The sequence below is a fragment of the Podarcis vaucheri genome (assembly GCF_965113315.1).
Source record: "Podarcis vaucheri genome assembly, chromosome: 3".
NCBI lineage: Eukaryota > Metazoa > Chordata > Lepidosauria > Squamata > Lacertidae > Podarcis > Podarcis vaucheri.
In genome coordinates, this window is record NC_138761.1 from 115,156,544 (window position 1) to 115,176,064 (window position 19,521).

Sequence of the window (19,521 nt, forward strand, 5' to 3'; positions counted from 1 at the left end):
ACCGCGCGGCTAAGGGATTTTTTCAAAAAAAGTTGTTCAGACGTCGAGGGCTAATTCTGTTTCCGATGATAAAAACCCATCTGTTTCCACCTAAAAACCTTTCAGGGGATCCTTTGCAACAGTTTGGGACCATTTTTGAATGAATTGCAGAACGTCAGATTTTTAGCAGAAATTGTGACCGCGCGGCTTAGGGATTTTTTCAAAAAAAGTTGTTCCGACGTCGAGGGCTAATTCTGTTTCCAATGATAAAAACCCATCTGTTTCCACCGAAAAACATTTCAAGGGATCACTTGCAACACTTTGCCAACATTTTTGAGTGAATTGCAGAACGTCAGATTTTTAGCAGAAATTGTGACCGCGCGGGTTAGGGTTTTTTTCAAAAAACGTTGTTCAGACGTCGAGGGCTAATTCTGTTTCCGATGATAAAAACCCATCTGTTTCCACAGAAAAACCTTTCAGGGGATCATTTGCAACAGTTTGGGACCATTTTTGAGTGAACTGCAGAACGTCAGATTTTTAGCAGAAATTGTGACCGCGCGGCTTAGGGATTTTTTCAAAAAAAGTTGTTCAGACGTCGAGGGCTAATTCTGTTTCCGATGATAAAAACCCATCTGTTTCCACTAAAAAACATTTCAGGGGATCGTTTGCAACAGTTTGGCACCATTTTTGAGTGAATTGCAGAACGTCAGATTTTTAGCAGAAATTGTGACCGCGCGGCTTAGAGATTTTTTCAAAAAAAGTTGTTCAGACGTAGAGGGCTAAATCTGTTTCCGATGATAAAAACCCATCTGTTTCCACCGAAAAACATTTCAGGGGATCACTTGCAACGGTTTGCCAACATTTTTGAGTGAATTGCAGAACGTCAGATTTTTAGCAGAAACTGTGACCACGCGGCTTAGGGATTTTTTCAAAAAAAGTTGTTCAGACGTCGAGGGCTAATTCTGTTTCCGATGATAAAAACCCATCTGTTTCCACCGAAAAACCTTTCAGGGGATCGTTTGTAACAGTTTGGCACCATTTTTGAGTGAATTGCAGAACGTCAGATTTTTAGCAGAAATTGTGACCGCGCGGCTTAGGGATTTTTTCAAAAAAAGTTGTTCAGACGTAGAGGGCTAAATCTGTTTCCGATGATAAAAACCCATCTGTTTCCACCGAAAAACATTTCAGGGGATCACTTGCAACGGTTTGCCAACATTTTTGAGTGAATTGCAGAACGTCAGATTTTTAGCAGAAATTGTGACCGCGCGCGGCTTAGGGATTTTTTCAAAAAAAGTTGTTCAGACGTCGAGGGCTAATTCTGTTTCCGATGATAAAAACCCATCTGTTTCCACCTAAAAACCTTTCAGGGGATCCTTTGCAACAGTTTGGGACCATTTTTGAATGGATTGCAGAACATCAGATTTTTAGCAGAAATTGTGACCGCGCGGCTTAGGGATTTTTTCAAAAAAAGTTGTTCAGACGTCGAGGGCTAATTCTGTTTCCGATGATAAAAACCCATCTGTTTCCACCGAAAAACATTTCAGGGGATCACTTGCAACGGTTTGGCACCATTTTTGAGTGAATTGGAGAACGTCAGATTTTTAGCAGAAATTGTGACCGCGCGGCTTAGGGATTTTTTCAAAAAAAGTTGTTCAGACGTCGAGGGCTAATTCTGTTTCCGATGATAAAAACCCATCTGTTTCCACTAAAAACCTTTCAGGGGATCCTTTGCAACAGTTTGGGACCATTTTTGAATGAATTGCAGAACGTCAGATTTTTAGCAGAAATTGTGACCGCGCGGGTTAGGGATTTTTTCAAAAAAAGTTGTTCAGACGCCGAGGGCTAATTCTGTTTCCGATGATAAAAACCCATCTGTTTCCACCGAAAAACCTTTCAGGGGATCGTTTGCAACAGTTTGGCACCATTTTTGAGTGAATTGCAGAACGTCAGATTTTTAGCAGAAATTGTGACCGCGCGGCTTAGGGATTTTTTCAAAAAAAGTTGTTTAGACGTCGAGGGCTAATTCTGTTTCCGATGATAAAAACCCATGTGTTTCCACCGAAAAACATTTCAGGGGATCACTTGCAACACTTTGCCAACATTTTTGAGTGAATTGCAGAACGTCAGATTTTTAGCAGAAATTGTGACCGCGCGGCTTAGGGATTTTTTCAAAAAAAGTTGTTCAGACGTCGAGGGCTAATTCTGTTTCCAATGATAAAAACCCATCTGTTTCCACCGAAAAACATTTCAGGGGATCACTTGCAACAGTTTGCCAACATTTTTGAGTGAATTGCAGAACGTCAGATTTTTAACAGAAATTGTGCCCGCGCGGCTTAGCGATTTTTTCAAAAAACGTTGTTCAGACGTCGAGGGCTAATTCTGTTTCCGATGATAAAAACCCATCTGTTTCCACCTAAAAGCCTTTCAGGGGATCCTTTGCAACAGATTGGGACCATTTTTAAATGAATTGCAGAACGTCAGATTTTTAGCAGAAATTGTGACCGCGCGGGTTAGCGATTTTTTCAAAAAACGTTGTTCAGACGTCGAGGGCTAATTCTGTTTCCGATGATAAAAACCCATCTGTTTCCACCTAAAGGCCTTTCAGGGGATCCTTTGCAACAGTTTGGGACCATTTTTAAATGAATTGCAGAACGTCAGATTTTTAGCAGAAATTGTGACCGCGCGGGTTAGGGATTTTTTCAAAAAACGTTGTTCAGACGTCGAGGGCTAATTCTGTTTCTGATTATAAAAACCCATCTGTTTCCACAGAAAAACCTTTCAGGGGATCATTTGCAACAGTTTGGGACCATTTTTGAGTGAACTGCAGAACGTCAGATTTTTAGCAGAAATTGTGACTGCGCGCCTTAGGGATTTTTTCAAAAAAAGTTCTTCAGACGTCGAGGGCTAATTCTGTTTCCGATGATAAAAACCCATCTGTTTCCACCGAAAAACATTTCAGGGGATCACTTGCAACGGTTTGGCACCATTTTTGAGTGAATTGCAGAACGTCAGATTTTTAGCAGAAATTGTGACCGCGCGGGTTAGCGATTTTTTCAAAAAACGTTGTTCAGACGTCGAGGGCTAATTCTGTTTCCGATGATAAAAACCCATCTGTTTCCACCTAAAAGCCTTTCAGAGGATCCTTTGCAACAGTTTGGGACCATTTTTAAATGAATTGCAGAACGTCAGATTTTTAGCAGAAATTGTGACCGCGCGGGTTAGGGATTTTTTCAAAAAACGTTGTTCAGACGTCGAGGGCTAATTCTGTTTCTGATTATAAAAACCCATCTGTTTCCACAGAAAAACCTTTCAGGGGATCATTTGCAACAGTTTGGGACCATTTTTGAGTGAACTGCAGAACGTCAGATTTTTAGCAGAAATTGTGACTGCGCGCCTTAGGGATTTTTTCAAAAAAAGTTGTTCAGACGTCGAGGGCTAATTCTGTTTCCGATGATAAAAACCCATCTGTTTCCACCAAAAAACATTTCAGGGGATCACTTGCAACACTTTGCCAACATTTTTGAGGGAATTGCAGAACGTCAGATTTTTAGCAGAAATTGTGACCGCGCGGCTTAGGGATTTTTTCAAAAAAGTTGTTCAGACGTCGAGGGCTAATTCTGTTTCCGATGATAAAAACCCATCTGTTTCCACCGAAAAACCTTTCAGGGGATCGTCTGCAACAGTTTGGCACCATTTTTGAGTGAATTGCAGAACGTCTGATTTTTAGCAGAAATTGTGACCGCGCGGCTTAGGGATTTTTTCAAAAAAAGTTGTTCCGACGTCGAGGGCTAATTCTGTTTCCAATGATAAAAACCCATCTGTTTCCACCGAAAAACATTTCAAGGGATCACTTGCAACACTTTGCCAACATTTTTGAGTGAATTGCAGAACGTCAGATTTTTAGCAGAAATTGTGACCGCGCGGGTTAGGGATTTTTTCAAAAAACGTTGTTCAGACGCCGAGGGCTAATTCTGTTTCCGATGATAAAAACCCATCTGTTTCCACCGAAAAACCTTTCAGGGGATCGTTTGCAACAGTTTGGCACCATTTTTGAGTGAATTGCAGAACGTCAGATTTTTAGCAGAAATTGTGACCGCGCGGCTTAGGGATTTTTTCAAAAAAAGTTGTTTAGACGTCGAGGGCTAATTCTGTTTCCGATGATAAAAACCCATGTGTTTCCACCGAAAAACATTTCAGGGGATCACTTGCAACACTTTGCCAACATTTTTGAGTGAATTGCAGAACGTCAGATTTTTAGCAGAAATTGTGACCGCGCGGCTTAGGGATTTTTTCAAAAAAAGTTGTTCAGACGTCGAGGGCTAATTCTGTTTCCAATGATAAAAACCCATCTGTTTCCACCGAAAAACATTTCAGGGGATCACTTGCAACAGTTTGCCAACATTTTTGAGTGAATTGCAGAACGTCAGATTTTTAACAGAAATTGTGCCCGCGCGGCTTAGCGATTTTTTCAAAAAACGTTGTTCAGACGTCGAGGGCTAATTCTGTTTCCGATGATAAAAACCCATCTGTTTCCACCTAAAAGCCTTTCAGGGGATCCTTTGCAACAGTTTGGGACCATTTTTAAATGAATTGCAGAACGTCAGATTTTTAGCAGAAATTGTGACCGCGCGGGTTAGCGATTTTTTCAAAAAACGTTGTTCAGACGTCGAGGGCTAATTCTGTTTCCGATGATAAAAACCCATCTGTTTCCACCTAAAAGCCTTTCAGGGGATCCTTTGCAACAGTTTGGGACCATTTTTAAATGAATTGCAGAACGTCAGATTTTTAGCAGAAATTGTGACCGCGCGGGTTAGGGATTTTTTCAAAAAACGTTGTTCAGACGTCGAGGGCTAATTCTGTTTCTGATTATAAAAACCCATCTGTTTCCACAGAAAAACCTTTCAGGGGATCATTTGCAACAGTTTGGGACCATTTTTGAGTGAACTGCAGAACGTCAGATTTTTAGCAGAAATTGTGACTGCGCGCCTTAGGGATTTTTTCAAAAAAAGTTGTTCAGACGTCGAGGGCTAATTCTGTTTCCGATGATAAAAACCCATCTGTTTCCACCAAAAAACATTTCAGGGGATCACTTGCAACACTTTGCCAACATTTTTGAGGGAATTGCAGAACGTCAGATTTTTAGCAGAAATTGTGACCGCGCGGCTTAGGGATTTTTTCAAAAAAGTTGTTCAGACGTCGAGGGCTAATTCTGTTTCCGATGATAAAAACCCATCTGTTTCCACCGAAAAACCTTTCAGGGGATCGTCTGCAACAGTTTGGCACCATTTTTGAGTGAATTGCAGAACGTCAGATTTTTAGCAGAAATTGTGACCGCGCGGCTTAGGGATTTTTTCAAAAAAAGTTGTTCCGACGTCGAGGGCTAATTCTGTTTCCAATGATAAAAACCCATCTGTTTCCACCGAAAAACATTTCAAGGGATCACTTGCAACACTTTGCCAACATTTTTGAGTGAATTGCAGAACGTCAGATTTTTAGCAAAAATTGTGACCGCGCGGGTTAGGGTTTTTTTCAAAAAACGTTGTTCAGACGTCGAGGGCTAATTCTGTTTCCGATGATAAAAACCCATCTGTTTCCACAGAAAAACCTTTCAGGGGATCATTTGCAACAGTTTGGGACCATTTTTGAGTGAACTGCAGAACGTCAGATTTTTAGCAGAAATTGTGACCGCGCGGCTTAGGGATTTTTTCAAAAAAAGTTGTTCAGACGTCGAGGGCTAATTCTGTTTCCGATGATAAAAACCCATCTGTTTCCACTAAAAACATTTCAGGGGATCGTTTGCAACAGTTTGGCACCATTTTTGAGTGAATTGCAGAACGTCAGATTTTTAGCAGAAATTGTGACCGCGCGGCTTAGAGATTTTTTCAAAAAAAGTTGTTCAGACGTAGAGGGCTAAATCTGTTTCCGATGATAAAAACCCATCTGTTTCCACCGAAAAACATTTCAGGGGATCACTTGCAACGGTTTGCCAACATTTTTGAGTGAATTGCAGAACGTCAGATTTTTAGCAGAAACTGTGACCACGCGGCTTAGGGATTTTTTCAAAAAAAGTTGTTCAGACGTCGAGGGCTAATTCTGTTTCCGATGATAAAAACCCATCTGTTTCCACCGAAAAACCTTTCAGGGGATCGTTTGTAACAGTTTGGCACCATTTTTGAGTGAATTGCAGAACGTCAGATTTTTAGCAGAAATTGTGACCGCGCGGCTTAGGGATTTTTTCAAAAAAAGTTGTTCAGACGTAGAGGGCTAAATCTGTTTCCGATGATAAAAACCCATCTGTTTCCACCGAAAAACATTTCAGGGGATCACTTGCAACGGTTTGCCAACATTTTTGAGTGAATTGCAGAACGTCAGATTTTTAGCAGAAATTGTGACCGCGCGCGGCTTAGGGATTTTTTCAAAAAAAGTTGTTCAGACGTCGAGGGCTAATTCTGTTTCCGATGATAAAAACCCATCTGTTTCCACCTAAAAACCTTTCAGGGGATCCTTTGCAACAGTTTGGGACCATTTTTGAATGGATTGCAGAACATCAGATTTTTAGCAGAAATTGTGACCGCGCGGCTTAGGGATTTTTTCAAAAAAAGTTGTTCAGACGTCGAGGGCTAATTCTGTTTCCGATGATAAAAACCCATCTGTTTCCACCGAAAAACATTTCAGGGGATCACTTGCAACGGTTTGGCACCATTTTTGAGTGAATTGGAGAACGTCAGATTTTTAGCAGAAATTGTGACCGCGCGGCTTAGGGATTTTTTCAAAAAAAGTTGTTCAGACGTCGAGGGCTAATTCTGTTTCCGATGATAAAAACCCATCTGTTTCCACCGAAAAACCTTTCAGGGGATCGTTTGCAACAGTTTGGCACCATTTTTGAGTGAATTGCAGAACGTCAGATTTTTAGCAGAAATTGTGACCGCGCGGCTTAGGGATTTTTTCAAAAAAAGTTGTTTAGACGTCGAGGGCTAATTCTGTTTCCGATGATAAAAACCCATGTGTTTCCACCGAAAAACATTTCAGGGGATCACTTGCAACACTTTGCCAACATTTTTGAGTGAATTGCAGAACGTCAGATTTTTAGCAGAAATTGTGACCGCGCGGCTTAGGGATTTTTTCAAAAAAAGTTGTTCAGACGTCGAGGGCTAATTCTGTTTCCAATGATAAAAACCCATCTGTTTCCACCGAAAAACATTTCAGGGGATCACTTGCAACAGTTTGCCAACATTTTTGAGTGAATTGCAGAACGTCAGATTTTTAACAGAAATTGTGCCCGCGCGGCTTAGCGATTTTTTCAAAAAACGTTGTTCAGACGTCGAGGGCTAATTCTGTTTCCGATGATAAAAACCCATCTGTTTCCACCTAAAAGCCTTTCAGGGGATCCTTTGCAACAGATTGGGACCATTTTTAAATGAATTGCAGAACGTCAGATTTTTAGCAGAAATTGTGACCGCGCGGGTTAGCGATTTTTTCAAAAAACGTTGTTCAGACGTCGAGGGCTAATTCTGTTTCCGATGATAAAAACCCATCTGTTTCCACCTAAAGGCCTTTCAGGGGATCCTTTGCAACAGTTTGGGACCATTTTTAAATGAATTGCAGAACGTCAGATTTTTAGCAGAAATTGTGACCGCGCGGGTTAGGGATTTTTTCAAAAAACGTTGTTCAGACGTCGAGGGCTAATTCTGTTTCTGATTATAAAAACCCATCTGTTTCCACAGAAAAACCTTTCAGGGGATCATTTGCAACAGTTTGGGACCATTTTTGAGTGAACTGCAGAACGTCAGATTTTTAGCAGAAATTGTGACTGCGCGCCTTAGGGATTTTTTCAAAAAAAGTTGTTCAGACGTCGAGGGCTAATTCTGTTTCCGATGATAAAAACCCATCTGTTTCCACCGAAAAACATTTCAGGGGATCACTTGCAACGGTTTGGCACCATTTTTGAGTGAATTGCAGAACGTCAGATTTTTAGCAGAAATTGTGACCGCGCGGGTTAGCGATTTTTTCAAAAAACGTTGTTCAGACGTCGAGGGCTAATTCTGTTTCCGATGATAAAAACCCATCTGTTTCCACCTAAAAGCCTTTCAGGGGATCCTTTGCAACAGTTTGGGACCATTTTTAAATGAATTGCAGAACGTCAGATTTTTAGCAGAAATTGTGACCGCGCGGGTTAGGGATTTTTTCAAAAAACGTTGTTCAGACGTCGAGGGCTAATTCTGTTTCTGATTATAAAAACCCATCTGTTTCCACAGAAAAACCTTTCAGGGGATCATTTGCAACAGTTTGGGACCATTTTTGAGTGAACTGCAGAACGTCAGATTTTTAGCAGAAATTGTGACTGCGCGCCTTAGGGATTTTTTCAAAAAAAGTTGTTCAGACGTCGAGGGCTAATTCTGTTTCCGATGATAAAAACCCATCTGTTTCCACCAAAAAACATTTCAGGGGATCACTTGCAACACTTTGCCAACATTTTTGAGGGAATTGCAGAACGTCAGATTTTTAGCAGAAATTGTGACCGCGCGGCTTAGGGATTTTTTCAAAAAAGTTGTTCAGACGTCGAGGGCTAATTCTGTTTCCGATGATAAAAACCCATCTGTTTCCACCGAAAAACCTTTCAGGGGATCGTCTGCAACAGTTTGGCACCATTTTTGAGTGAATTGCAGAACGTCTGATTTTTAGCAGAAATTGTGACCGCGCGGCTTAGGGATTTTTTCAAAAAAAGTTGTTCCGACGTCGAGGGCTAATTCTGTTTCCAATGATAAAAACCCATCTGTTTCCACCGAAAAACATTTCAAGGGATCACTTGCAACACTTTGCCAACATTTTTGAGTGAATTGCAGAACGTCAGATTTTTAGCAGAAATTGTGACCGCGCGGGTTAGGGATTTTTTCAAAAAACGTTGTTCAGACGCCGAGGGCTAATTCTGTTTCCGATGATAAAAACCCATCTGTTTCCACCGAAAAACCTTTCAGGGGATCGTTTGCAACAGTTTGGCACCATTTTTGAGTGAATTGCAGATCGTCAGATTTTTAGCAGAAATTGTGACCGCGCGGCTTAGGGATTTTTTCAAAAAAAGTTGTTTAGACGTCGAGGGCTAATTCTGTTTCCGATGATAAAAACCCATGTGTTTCCACCGAAAAACATTTCAGGGGATCACTTGCAACACTTTGCCAACATTTTTGAGTGAATTGCAGAACGTCAGATTTTTAGCAGAAATTGTGACCGCGCGGCTTAGGGATTTTTTCAAAAAAAGTTGTTCAGACGTCGAGGGCTAATTCTGTTTCCAATGATAAAAACCCATCTGTTTCCACCGAAAAACATTTCAGGGGATCACTTGCAACAGTTTGCCAACATTTTTGAGTGAATTGCAGAACGTCAGATTTTTAACAGAAATTGTGCCCGCGCGGCTTAGCGATTTTTTCAAAAAACGTTGTTCAGACGTCGAGGGCTAATTCTGTTTCCGATGATAAAAACCCATCTGTTTCCACCTAAAAGCCTTTCAGGGGATCCTTTGCAACAGTTTGGGACCATTTTTAAATGAATTGCAGAACGTCAGATTTTTAGCAGAAATTGTGACCGCGCGGGTTAGCGATTTTTTCAAAAAACGTTGTTCAGACGTCGAGGGCTAATTCTGTTTCCGATGATAAAAACCCATCTGTTTCCACCTAAAGGCCTTTCAGGGGATCCTTTGCAACAGTTTGGGACCATTTTTGAGTGAACTGCAGAACGTCAGATTTTTAGCAGAAATTATGACTGCGCGCCTTAGGGATTTTTTCAAAAAAAGTTGTTCAGACGTCGAGGGCTAATTCTGTTTCCGATGATAAAAACCCATCTGTTTCCACCGAAAAACATTTCAGGGGATCACTTGCAACGGTTTGGCACCATTTTTGAGTGAATTGCAGAACGTCAGATTTTTAGCAGAAATTGTGACCGCGCGGCTTAGGGATTTTTTCAAAAAAAGTTGTTCAGACGTCGAGGGCTAATTCTGTTTCCGATGATAAAAACCCATCTGTTTCCACCTAAAAGCCTTTCAGGGGATCCTTTGCAACAGTTTGGGACCATTTTTGAGTGAATTGCAGAACGTCAGATTTTTAGCAGAAATTGTGACCGCGCGGCTTAGGGATTTTTTCAAAAAAAGTTGTTCAGACGTCGAGGGCTAATTCTGTTTCCGATGATAAAAACCCATCTGTTTCCACCTAAAAGCCTTTCAGGGGATCCTTTGCAACAGTTTGGGACCATTTTTAAATGAATTGCAAAACGTCAGATTTTTAGCAGAAATTGTGACCGCGCGGCTTAGGGATTTTTTCAAAAAAAGTTGTTCCGACGTCGAGGGCTAATTCTGTTTCCAATGATAAAAACCCATCTGTTTCCACCGAAAAACATTTCAAGGGATCACTTGCAACACTTTGCCAACATTTTTGAGTGAATTGCAGAACGTCAGATTTTTAGCAGAAATTGTGACCGCGCGGGTTAGGGATTTTTTCAAAAAACGTTGTTCAGACGCCGAGGGCTAATTCTGTTTCCGATGATAAAAACCCATCTGTTTCCACCGAAAAACCTTTCAGGGGATCGTTTGCAACAGTTTGGCACCATTTTTGAGTGAATTGCAGATCGTCAGATTTTTAGCAGAAATTGTGACCGCGCGGCTTAGGGATTTTTTCAAAAAAAGTTGTTTAGACGTCGAGGGCTAATTCTGTTTCCGATGATAAAAACCCATGTGTTTCCACCGAAAAACATTTCAGGGGATCACTTGCAACACTTTGCCAACATTTTTGAGTGAATTGCAGAACGTCAGATTTTTAGCAGAAATTGTGACCGCGCGGCTTAGGGATTTTTTCAAAAAAAGTTGTTCAGACGTCGAGGGCTAATTCTGTTTCCAATGATAAAAACCCATCTGTTTCCACCGAAAAACATTTCAGGGGATCACTTGCAACAGTTTGCCAACATTTTTGAGTGAATTGCAGAACGTCAGATTTTTAACAGAAATTGTGCCCGCGCGGCTTAGCGATTTTTTCAAAAAACGTTGTTCAGACGTCGAGGGCTAATTCTGTTTCCGATGATAAAAACCCATCTGTTTCCACCTAAAAGCCTTTCAGGGGATCCTTTGCAACAGTTTGGGACCATTTTTAAATGAATTGCAGAACGTCAGATTTTTAGCAGAAATTGTGACCGCGCGGGTTAGCGATTTTTTCAAAAAACGTTGTTCAGACGTCGAGGGCTAATTCTGTTTCCGATGATAAAAACCCATCTGTTTCCACCTAAAGGCCTTTCAGGGGATCCTTTGCAACAGTTTGGGACCATTTTTGAGTGAACTGCAGAACGTCAGATTTTTAGCAGAAATTATGACTGCGCGCCTTAGGGATTTTTTCAAAAAAAGTTGTTCAGACGTCGAGGGCTAATTCTGTTTCCGATGATAAAAACCCATCTGTTTCCACCGAAAAACATTTCAGGGGATCACTTGCAACGGTTTGGCACCATTTTTGAGTGAATTGCAGAACGTCAGATTTTTAGCAGAAATTGTGACCGCGCGGCTTAGGGATTTTTTCAAAAAAAGTTGTTCAGACGTCGAGGGCTAATTCTGTTTCCGATGATAAAAACCCATCTGTTTCCACCTAAAAGCCTTTCAGGGGATCCTTTGCAACAGTTTGGGACCATTTTTAAATGAATTGCAAAACGTCAGATTTTTAGCAGAAATTGTGACCGCGCGGGTTAGCGATTTTTTCAAAAAACGTTGTTCAGACGTCGAGGGCTAATTCTGTTTCCGATGATAAAAACCCATCTGTTTCCACCTAAAAGCCTTTCAGGGGATCCTTTGCAACAGTTTGGGACCATTTTTAAATGAATTGCAGAACGTCAGATTTTTAGCAGAAATTGTGACCGCGCGGGTTAGGGATTTTTTCAAAAAACGTTGTTCAGACGTCGAGGGCTAATTCTGTTTCTGATTATAAAAACCCATCTGTTTCCACAGAAAAACCTTTCAGGGGATCATTTGCAACAGTTTGGGACCATTTTTGAGTGAACTGCAGAACGTCAGATTTTTAGCAGAAATTGTGACTGCGCGCCTTAGGGATTTTTTCAAAAAAAGTTGTTCAGACGTCGAGGGCTAATTCTGTTTCCGATGATAAAAACCCATCTGTTTCCACCAAAAAACATTTCAGGGGATCACTTGCAACACTTTGCCAACATTTTTGAGGGAATTGCAGAACGTCAGATTTTTAGCAGAAATTGTGACCGCGCGGCTTAGGGATTTTTTCAAAAAAGTTGTTCAGACGTCGAGGGCTAATTCTGTTTCCGATGATAAAAACCCATCTGTTTCCACCGAAAAACCTTTCAGGGGATCGTCTGCAACAGTTTGGCACCATTTTTGAGTGAATTGCAGAACGTCAGATTTTTAGCAGAAATTGTGACCGCGCGGCTTAGGGATTTTTTCAAAAAAAGTTGTTCCGACGTCGAGGGCTAATTCTGTTTCCAATGATAAAAACCCATCTGTTTCCACCGAAAAACATTTCAAGGGATCACTTGCAACACTTTGCCAACATTTTTGAGTGAATTGCAGAACGTCAGATTTTTAGCAGAAATTGTGACCGCGCGGGTTAGGGATTTTTTCAAAAAACGTTGTTCAGACGTCGAGGGCTAATTCTGTTTCCGATGATAAAAACCCATCTGTTTCCACAGAAAAACCTTTCAGGGGATCATTTGCAACAGTTTGGGACCATTTTTGAGTGAACTGCAGAACGTCAGATTTTTAGCAGAAATTGTGACCGCGCGGCTTAGGGATTTTTTCAAAAAAAGTTGTTCAGACGTCGAGGGCTAATTCTGTTTCCGATGATAAAAACCCATCTGTTTCCACCAAAAAACATTTCAGGGGATCACTTGCAACACTTTGCCAACATTTTTGAGGGAATTGCAGAACGTCAGATTTTTAGCAGAAATTGTGACCGCGCGGCTTAGGGATTTTTTCAAAAAAGTTGTTCAGATGTCGAGGGCTAATTCTGTTTCCGATGATAAAAACCCATCTGTTTCCACCGAAAAACCTTTCAGGGGATCGTCTGCAACAGTTTGGCACCATTTTTGAGTGAATTGCAGAACGTCAGATTTTTAGCAGAAATTGTGACCGCGCGGCTTAGGGATTTTTTCAAAAAAAGTTGTTCCGACGTCGAGGGCTAATTCTGTTTCCAATGATAAAAACCCATCTATTTCCACCTAAAAGCCTTTCAGGGGATCCTTTGCAACAGTGTGGGACCATTTTTAAATGAATTGCAGAACGTCAGATTTTTAGCAGAAATTGTGACCGCGCGGGTTAGGGATTTTTTCAAAAAACGTTGTTCAGACGTCGAGGGCTAATTCTGTTTCCGATGATAAAAACCCATCTGTTTCCACAGAAAAAACTTTCAGGGGATCATTTGCAACAGTTTGGGACCATTTTTGAGTGAACTGCAGAACGTCAGATTTTTAGCAGAAATTGTGACCGCGCGGCTAAGGGATTTTTTCAAAAAACGTTGTTCAGACGTCGAGGGCTAATTCTGTTTCCGATGATAAAAACCCATCTGTTTCCACCAAAAAACATTTCAGGGGATCACTTGCAACACTTTGCCAACATTTTTGAGTGAATTGCAGAACGTCAGATTTTTAGCAGAAATTGTGACCGCGCGGGTTAGGGTTTTTTTCAAAAAACGTTGTTCAGACGTCGAGGGCTAATTCTGTTTCCGATGATAAAAACCCATCTGTTTCCACAGAAAAACCTTTCAGGGGATCATTTGCAACAGTTTGGGACCATTTTTGAGTGAACTGCAGAACGTCAGATTTTTAGCAGAAATTGTGACCGCGCGGCTTAGGGATTTTTTCAAAAAAAGTTGTTCAGACGTCGAGGGCTAATTCTGTTTCCGATGATAAAAACTCATCTGTTTCCACTAAAAAACATTTCAGGGGATCGTTTGCAACAGTTTGGCACCATTTTTGAGTGAATTGCAGAACGTCAGATTTTTAGCAGAAATTGTGACCGCGCGGCTTAGAGATTTTTTCAAAAAAAAGTTGTTCAGACGTAGAGGGCTAAATCTGTTTCCGATGATAAAAACCCATCTGTTTCCACCGAAAAACATTTCAGGGGATCACTTGCAACGGTTTGCCAACATTTTTGAGTGAATTGCAGAACGTCAGATTTTTAGCAGAAACTGTGACCACGCGGCTTAGGGATTTTTTCAAAAAAAGTTGTTCAGACGTCGAGGGCTAATTCTGTTTCCGATGATAAAAACCCATCTGTTTCCACCGAAAAACCTTTCAGGGGATCGTTTGTAACAGTTTGGCACCATTTTTGAGTGAATTGCAGAACGTCAGATTTTTAGCAGAAATTGTGACCGCGCGGCTTAGGGATTTTTTCAAAAAAAGTTGTTCAGACGTAGAGGGCTAAATCTGTTTCCGATGATAAAAACCCATCTGTTTCCACCGAAAAACATTTCAGGGGATCACTTGCAACGGTTTGCCAACATTTTTGAGTGAATTGCAGAACGTCAGATTTTTAGCAGAAATTGTGACCGCGCGCGGCTTAGGGATTTTTTCAAAAAAAGTTGTTCAGACGTCGAGGGCTAATTCTGTTTCCGATGATAAAAACCCATCTGTTTCCACCTAAAAACCTTTCAGGGGATCCTTTGCAACAGTTTGGGACCATTTTTGAATGGATTGCAGAACATCAGATTTTTAGCAGAAATTGTGACCGTGCGGCTTAGGGATTTTTTCAAAAAAAGTTGTTCAGACGTCGAGGGCTAATTCTGTTTCCAGTGATAAAAACCCATCTGTTTCCACCGAAAAACCTTTCAGGGGATCACTTGCAACAGTTTGCCAACATTATTGAGTGAATTGCAGAACGTCAGATTTTTAGCAGAAATTGTGACCGCGCGGCTTAGGGATTTTTTCAAAAAAAGTTGTTCAGACGTCGAGGGCTAATTCTCTTTCCGATGATAAAAACCCATCTGTTTCCACCGAAAAACATTTCAGGGGATCACTTGCAACGGTTTGGCACCATTTTTGAGTGAATTGGAGAACGTCAGATTTTTAGCAGAAATTGTGACCGCGCGGCTTAGGGATTTTTTCAAAAAAAGTTGTTCAGACGTCGAGGGCTAATTCTGTTTCCGATGATAAAAACCCATCTGTTTCCACTAAAAACCTTTCAGGGGATCCTTTGCAACAGTTTGGGACCATTTTTGAATGAATTGCAGAACGTCAGATTTTTAGCAGAAATTGTGACCGCGCGGGTTAGGGATTTTTTCAAAAAAAGTTGTTCAGACGCCGAGGGCTAATTCTGTTTCCGATGATAAAAACCCATCTGTTTCCACCGAAAAACCTTTCAGGGGATCGTTTGCAACAGTTTGGCACCATTTTTGAGTGAATTGCAGAACGTCAGATTTTTAGCAGAAATTGTGACCGCGCGGCTTAGGGATTTTTTCAAAAAAAGTTGTTTAGACGTCGAGGGCTAATTCTGTTTCCGATGATAAAAACCCATGTGTTTCCACCGAAAAACATTTCAGGGGATCACTTGCAACACTTTGCCAACATTTTTGAGTGAATTGCAGAACGTCAGATTTTTAGCAGAAATTGTGACCGCGCGGCTTAGGGATTTTTTCAAAAAAAGTTGTTCAGACGTCGAGGGCTAATTCTGTTTCCAATGATAAAAACCCATCTGTTTCCACCGAAAAACATTTCAGGGGATCACTTGCAACAGTTTGCCAACATTTTTGAGTGAATTGCAGAACGTCAGATTTTTAACAGAAATTGTGCCCGCGCGGCTTAGCGATTTTTTCAAAAAACGTTGTTCAGACGTCGAGGGCTAATTCTGTTTCCGATGATAAAAACCCATCTGTTTCCACCTAAAAGCCTTTCAGGGGATCCTTTGCAACAGTTTGGGACCATTTTTAAATGAATTGCAGAACGTCAGATTTTTAGCAGAAATTGTGACCGCGCGGGTTAGGGATTTTTTCAAAAAACGTTGTTCAGACGTCGAGGGCTAATTCTGTTTCTGATTATAAAAACCCATCTGTTTCCACAGAAAAACCTTTCAGGGGATCATTTGCAACAGTTTGGGACCATTTTTGAGTGAACTGCAGAACGTCAGATTTTTAGCAGAAATTGTGACTGCGCGCCTTAGGGATTTTTTCAAAAAAAGTTGTTCAGACGTCGAGGGCTAATTCTGTTTCCGATGATAAAAACCCATCTGTTTCCACCGAAAAACATTTCAGGGGATCACTTGCAACGGTTTGGCACCATTTTTGAGTGAATTGCAGAACGTCAGATTTTTAGCAGAAATTGTGACCGCGCGGCTTAGGGATTTTTTCAAAAAAAGTTGTTCAGACGTCGAGGGCTAATTCTGTTTCCGATGATAAAAACCCATCTGTTTCCACCTAAAAGCCTTTCAGGGGATCCTTTGCAACAGTTTGGGACCATTTTTAAATGAATTGCAGAACGTCAGATTTTTAGCAGAAATTGTGACCGCGCGGGTTAGCGATTTTTTCAAAAAACGTTGTTCAGACGTCGAGGGCTAATTCTGTTTCCGATGATAAAAACCCATCTGTTTCCACCTAAAAGCCTTTCAGGGGATCCTTTGCAACAGTTTGGGACCATTTTTAAATGAATTGCAGAACGTCAGATTTTTAGCAGAAATTGTGACCGCGCGGGTTAGGGATTTTTTCAAAAAACGTTGTTCAGACGTCGAGGGCTAATTCTGTTTCTGATTATAAAAACCCATCTGTTTCCACAGAAAAACCTTTCAGGGGATCATTTGCAACAGTTTGGGACCATTTTTGAGTGAACTGCAGAACGTCAGATTTTTAGCAGAAATTGTGACCGCGCGCCTTAGGGATTTTTTCAAAAAAAGTTGTTCAGACGTCGAGGGCTAATTCTGTTTCCGATGATAAAAACCCATCTGTTTCCACCGAAAAACATTTCAGGGGATCACTTGCAACGGTTTGGCACCATTTTTGAGTGAATTGCAGAACGTCAGATTTTTAGCAGCAATTGTGACCGCGCGGCTTAGGGATTTTTTCAAAAAAAGTTGTTCAGACGTCGAGGGCTAATTCTGTTTCCGATGATAAAAACCCATCTGTTTCCACCTAAAACCTTTCAGGGGATCCTTTGCAACAGTTTGGGACCATTTTTAAATGAATTGCAGAACGTCAGATTTTTAGCAGAAATTGTGACCGCGCGGGTTAGCGATTTTTTCAAAAAACGTTGTTCAGACGTCGAGGGCTAATTCTGTTTCCGATGATAAAAACCCATCTGTTTCCACCTAAAAGCCTTTCAGGGGATCCTTTGCAACAGTTTGGGACCATTTTTAAATGAATTGCAGAACGTCAGATTTTTAGCAGAAATTGTGACCGCGCGGGTTAGGGATTTTTTCAAAAAACGTTGTTCAGACGTCGAGGGCTAATTCTGTTTCTGATTATAAAAACCCATCTGTTTCCACAGAAAAACCTTTCAGGGGATCATTTGCAACAGTTTGGGACCATTTTTGAGTGAACTGCAGAACGTCAGATTTTTAGCAGAAATTGTGACTGCGCGCCTTAGGGATTTTTTCAAAAAAAGTTGTTCAGACGTCGAGGGCTAATTCTGTTTCCGATGATAAAAACCCATCTGTTTCCACCAAAAAACATTTCAGGGGATCACTTGCAACACTTTGCCAACATTTTTGAGGGAATTGCAGAACGTCAGATTTTTAGCAGAAATTGTGACCGCGCGGCTTAGGGATTTTTTCAAAAAAGTTGTTCAGACGTCGAGGGCTAATTCTGTTTCCGATGATAAAAACCCATCTGTTTCCACCGAAAAACCTTTCAGGGGATCGTCTGCAACAGTTTGGCACCATTTTTGAGTGAATTGCAGAACGTCAGATTTTTAGCAGAAATTGTGACCGCGCGGCTTAGGGATTTTTTCAAAAAAAGTTGTTCCGACGTCGAGGGCTAATTCTGTTTCCAATGATAAAAACCCATCTGTTTCCACCGAAAAACATTTCAAGGGATCACTTGCAACACTTTGCCAACATTTTTGAGTGAATTGCAGAACGTCAGATTTTTAGCAGAAATTGTGACCGCGCGGGTTAGGGATTTTTTCAAAAAACGTTGTTCAGACGTCGAGGGCTAATTCTGTTTCCGATGATAAAAACCCATCTGTTTCCACAGAAAAACCTTTCAGGGGATCATTTGCAACAGTTTGGGACCATTTTTGAGTGAACTGCAGAACGTCAGATTTTTAGCAGAAATTGTGACCGCGCGGCTTAGGGATTTTTTCAAAAAAAGTTGTTCAGACGTCGAGGGCTAATTCTGTTTCCGATGATAAAAACCCATCTGTTTCCACCAAAAAACATTTCAGGGGATCACTTGCAACACTTTGCCAACATTTTTGAGGGAATTGCAGAACGTCAGATTTTTAGCAGAAATTGTGACCGCGCGGCTTAGGGATTTTTTCAAAAAAGTTGTTCAGATGTCGAGGGCTAATTCTGTTTCCGATGATAAAAACCCATCTGTTTCCACCGAAAAACCTTTCAGGGGATCGTCTGCAACAGTTTGGCACCATTTTTGAGTGAATTGCAGAACGTCAGATTTTTAGCAGAAATTGTGACCGCGCGGCTTAGGGATTTTTTCAAAAAAAGTTGTTCCGACGTCGAGGGCTAATTCTGTTTCCAATGATAAAAACCCATCTATTTCCACCTAAAAGCCTTTCAGGGGATCCTTTGCAACAGTGTGGGACCATTTTTAAATGAATTGCAGAACGTCAGATTTTTAGCAGAAATTGTGACCGCGCGGGTTAGGGATTTTTTCAAAAAACGTTGTTCAGACGTCGAGGGCTAATTCTGTTTCCAATGATAAAAACACATCTATTTCCACCTAAAAGCCTTTCAGGGGATCCTTTGCAACAGTGTGGGACCATTTTTAAATGAATTGCAGAACGTCAGATTTTTAGCAGAAATTGTGACCGCGCGGGTTAGGGATTTTTTCAAAAAACGTTGTTCAGACGTCGAGGGCTAAATCTGTTTCCGATGATAAAAACCCATCTGTTTCCACCGAAAAACATTTCAGGGGATCACTTGCAACGGTTTGCCAACATTTTTGAGTGAATTGCAGAACGTCAGATTTTTAGCAGAAACTGTGACCACGCGGCTTAGGGATTTTTTCAAAAAAAGTTGTTCAGACGTCGAGGGCTAATTCTGTTTCCGATGATAAAAACCCATCTGTTTCCACCGAAAAACCTTTCAGGGGATCGTTTGTAACAGTTTGGCACCATTTTTGAGTGAATTGCAGAACGTCAGATTTTTAGCAGAAATTGTGACCGCGCGGCTTAGGGATTTTTTCAAAAAAGTTGTTCAGATGTCGAGGGCTAATTCTGTTTCCGATGATAAAAACCCATCTGTTTCCACCGAAAAACCTTTCAGGGGATCGTCTGCAACAGTTTGGCACCATTTTTGAGTGAATTGCAGAACGTCAGATTTTTAGCAGAAATTGTGACCGCGCGGCTTAGGGATTTTTTCAAAAAAAGTTGTTCCGACGTCGAGGGCTAATT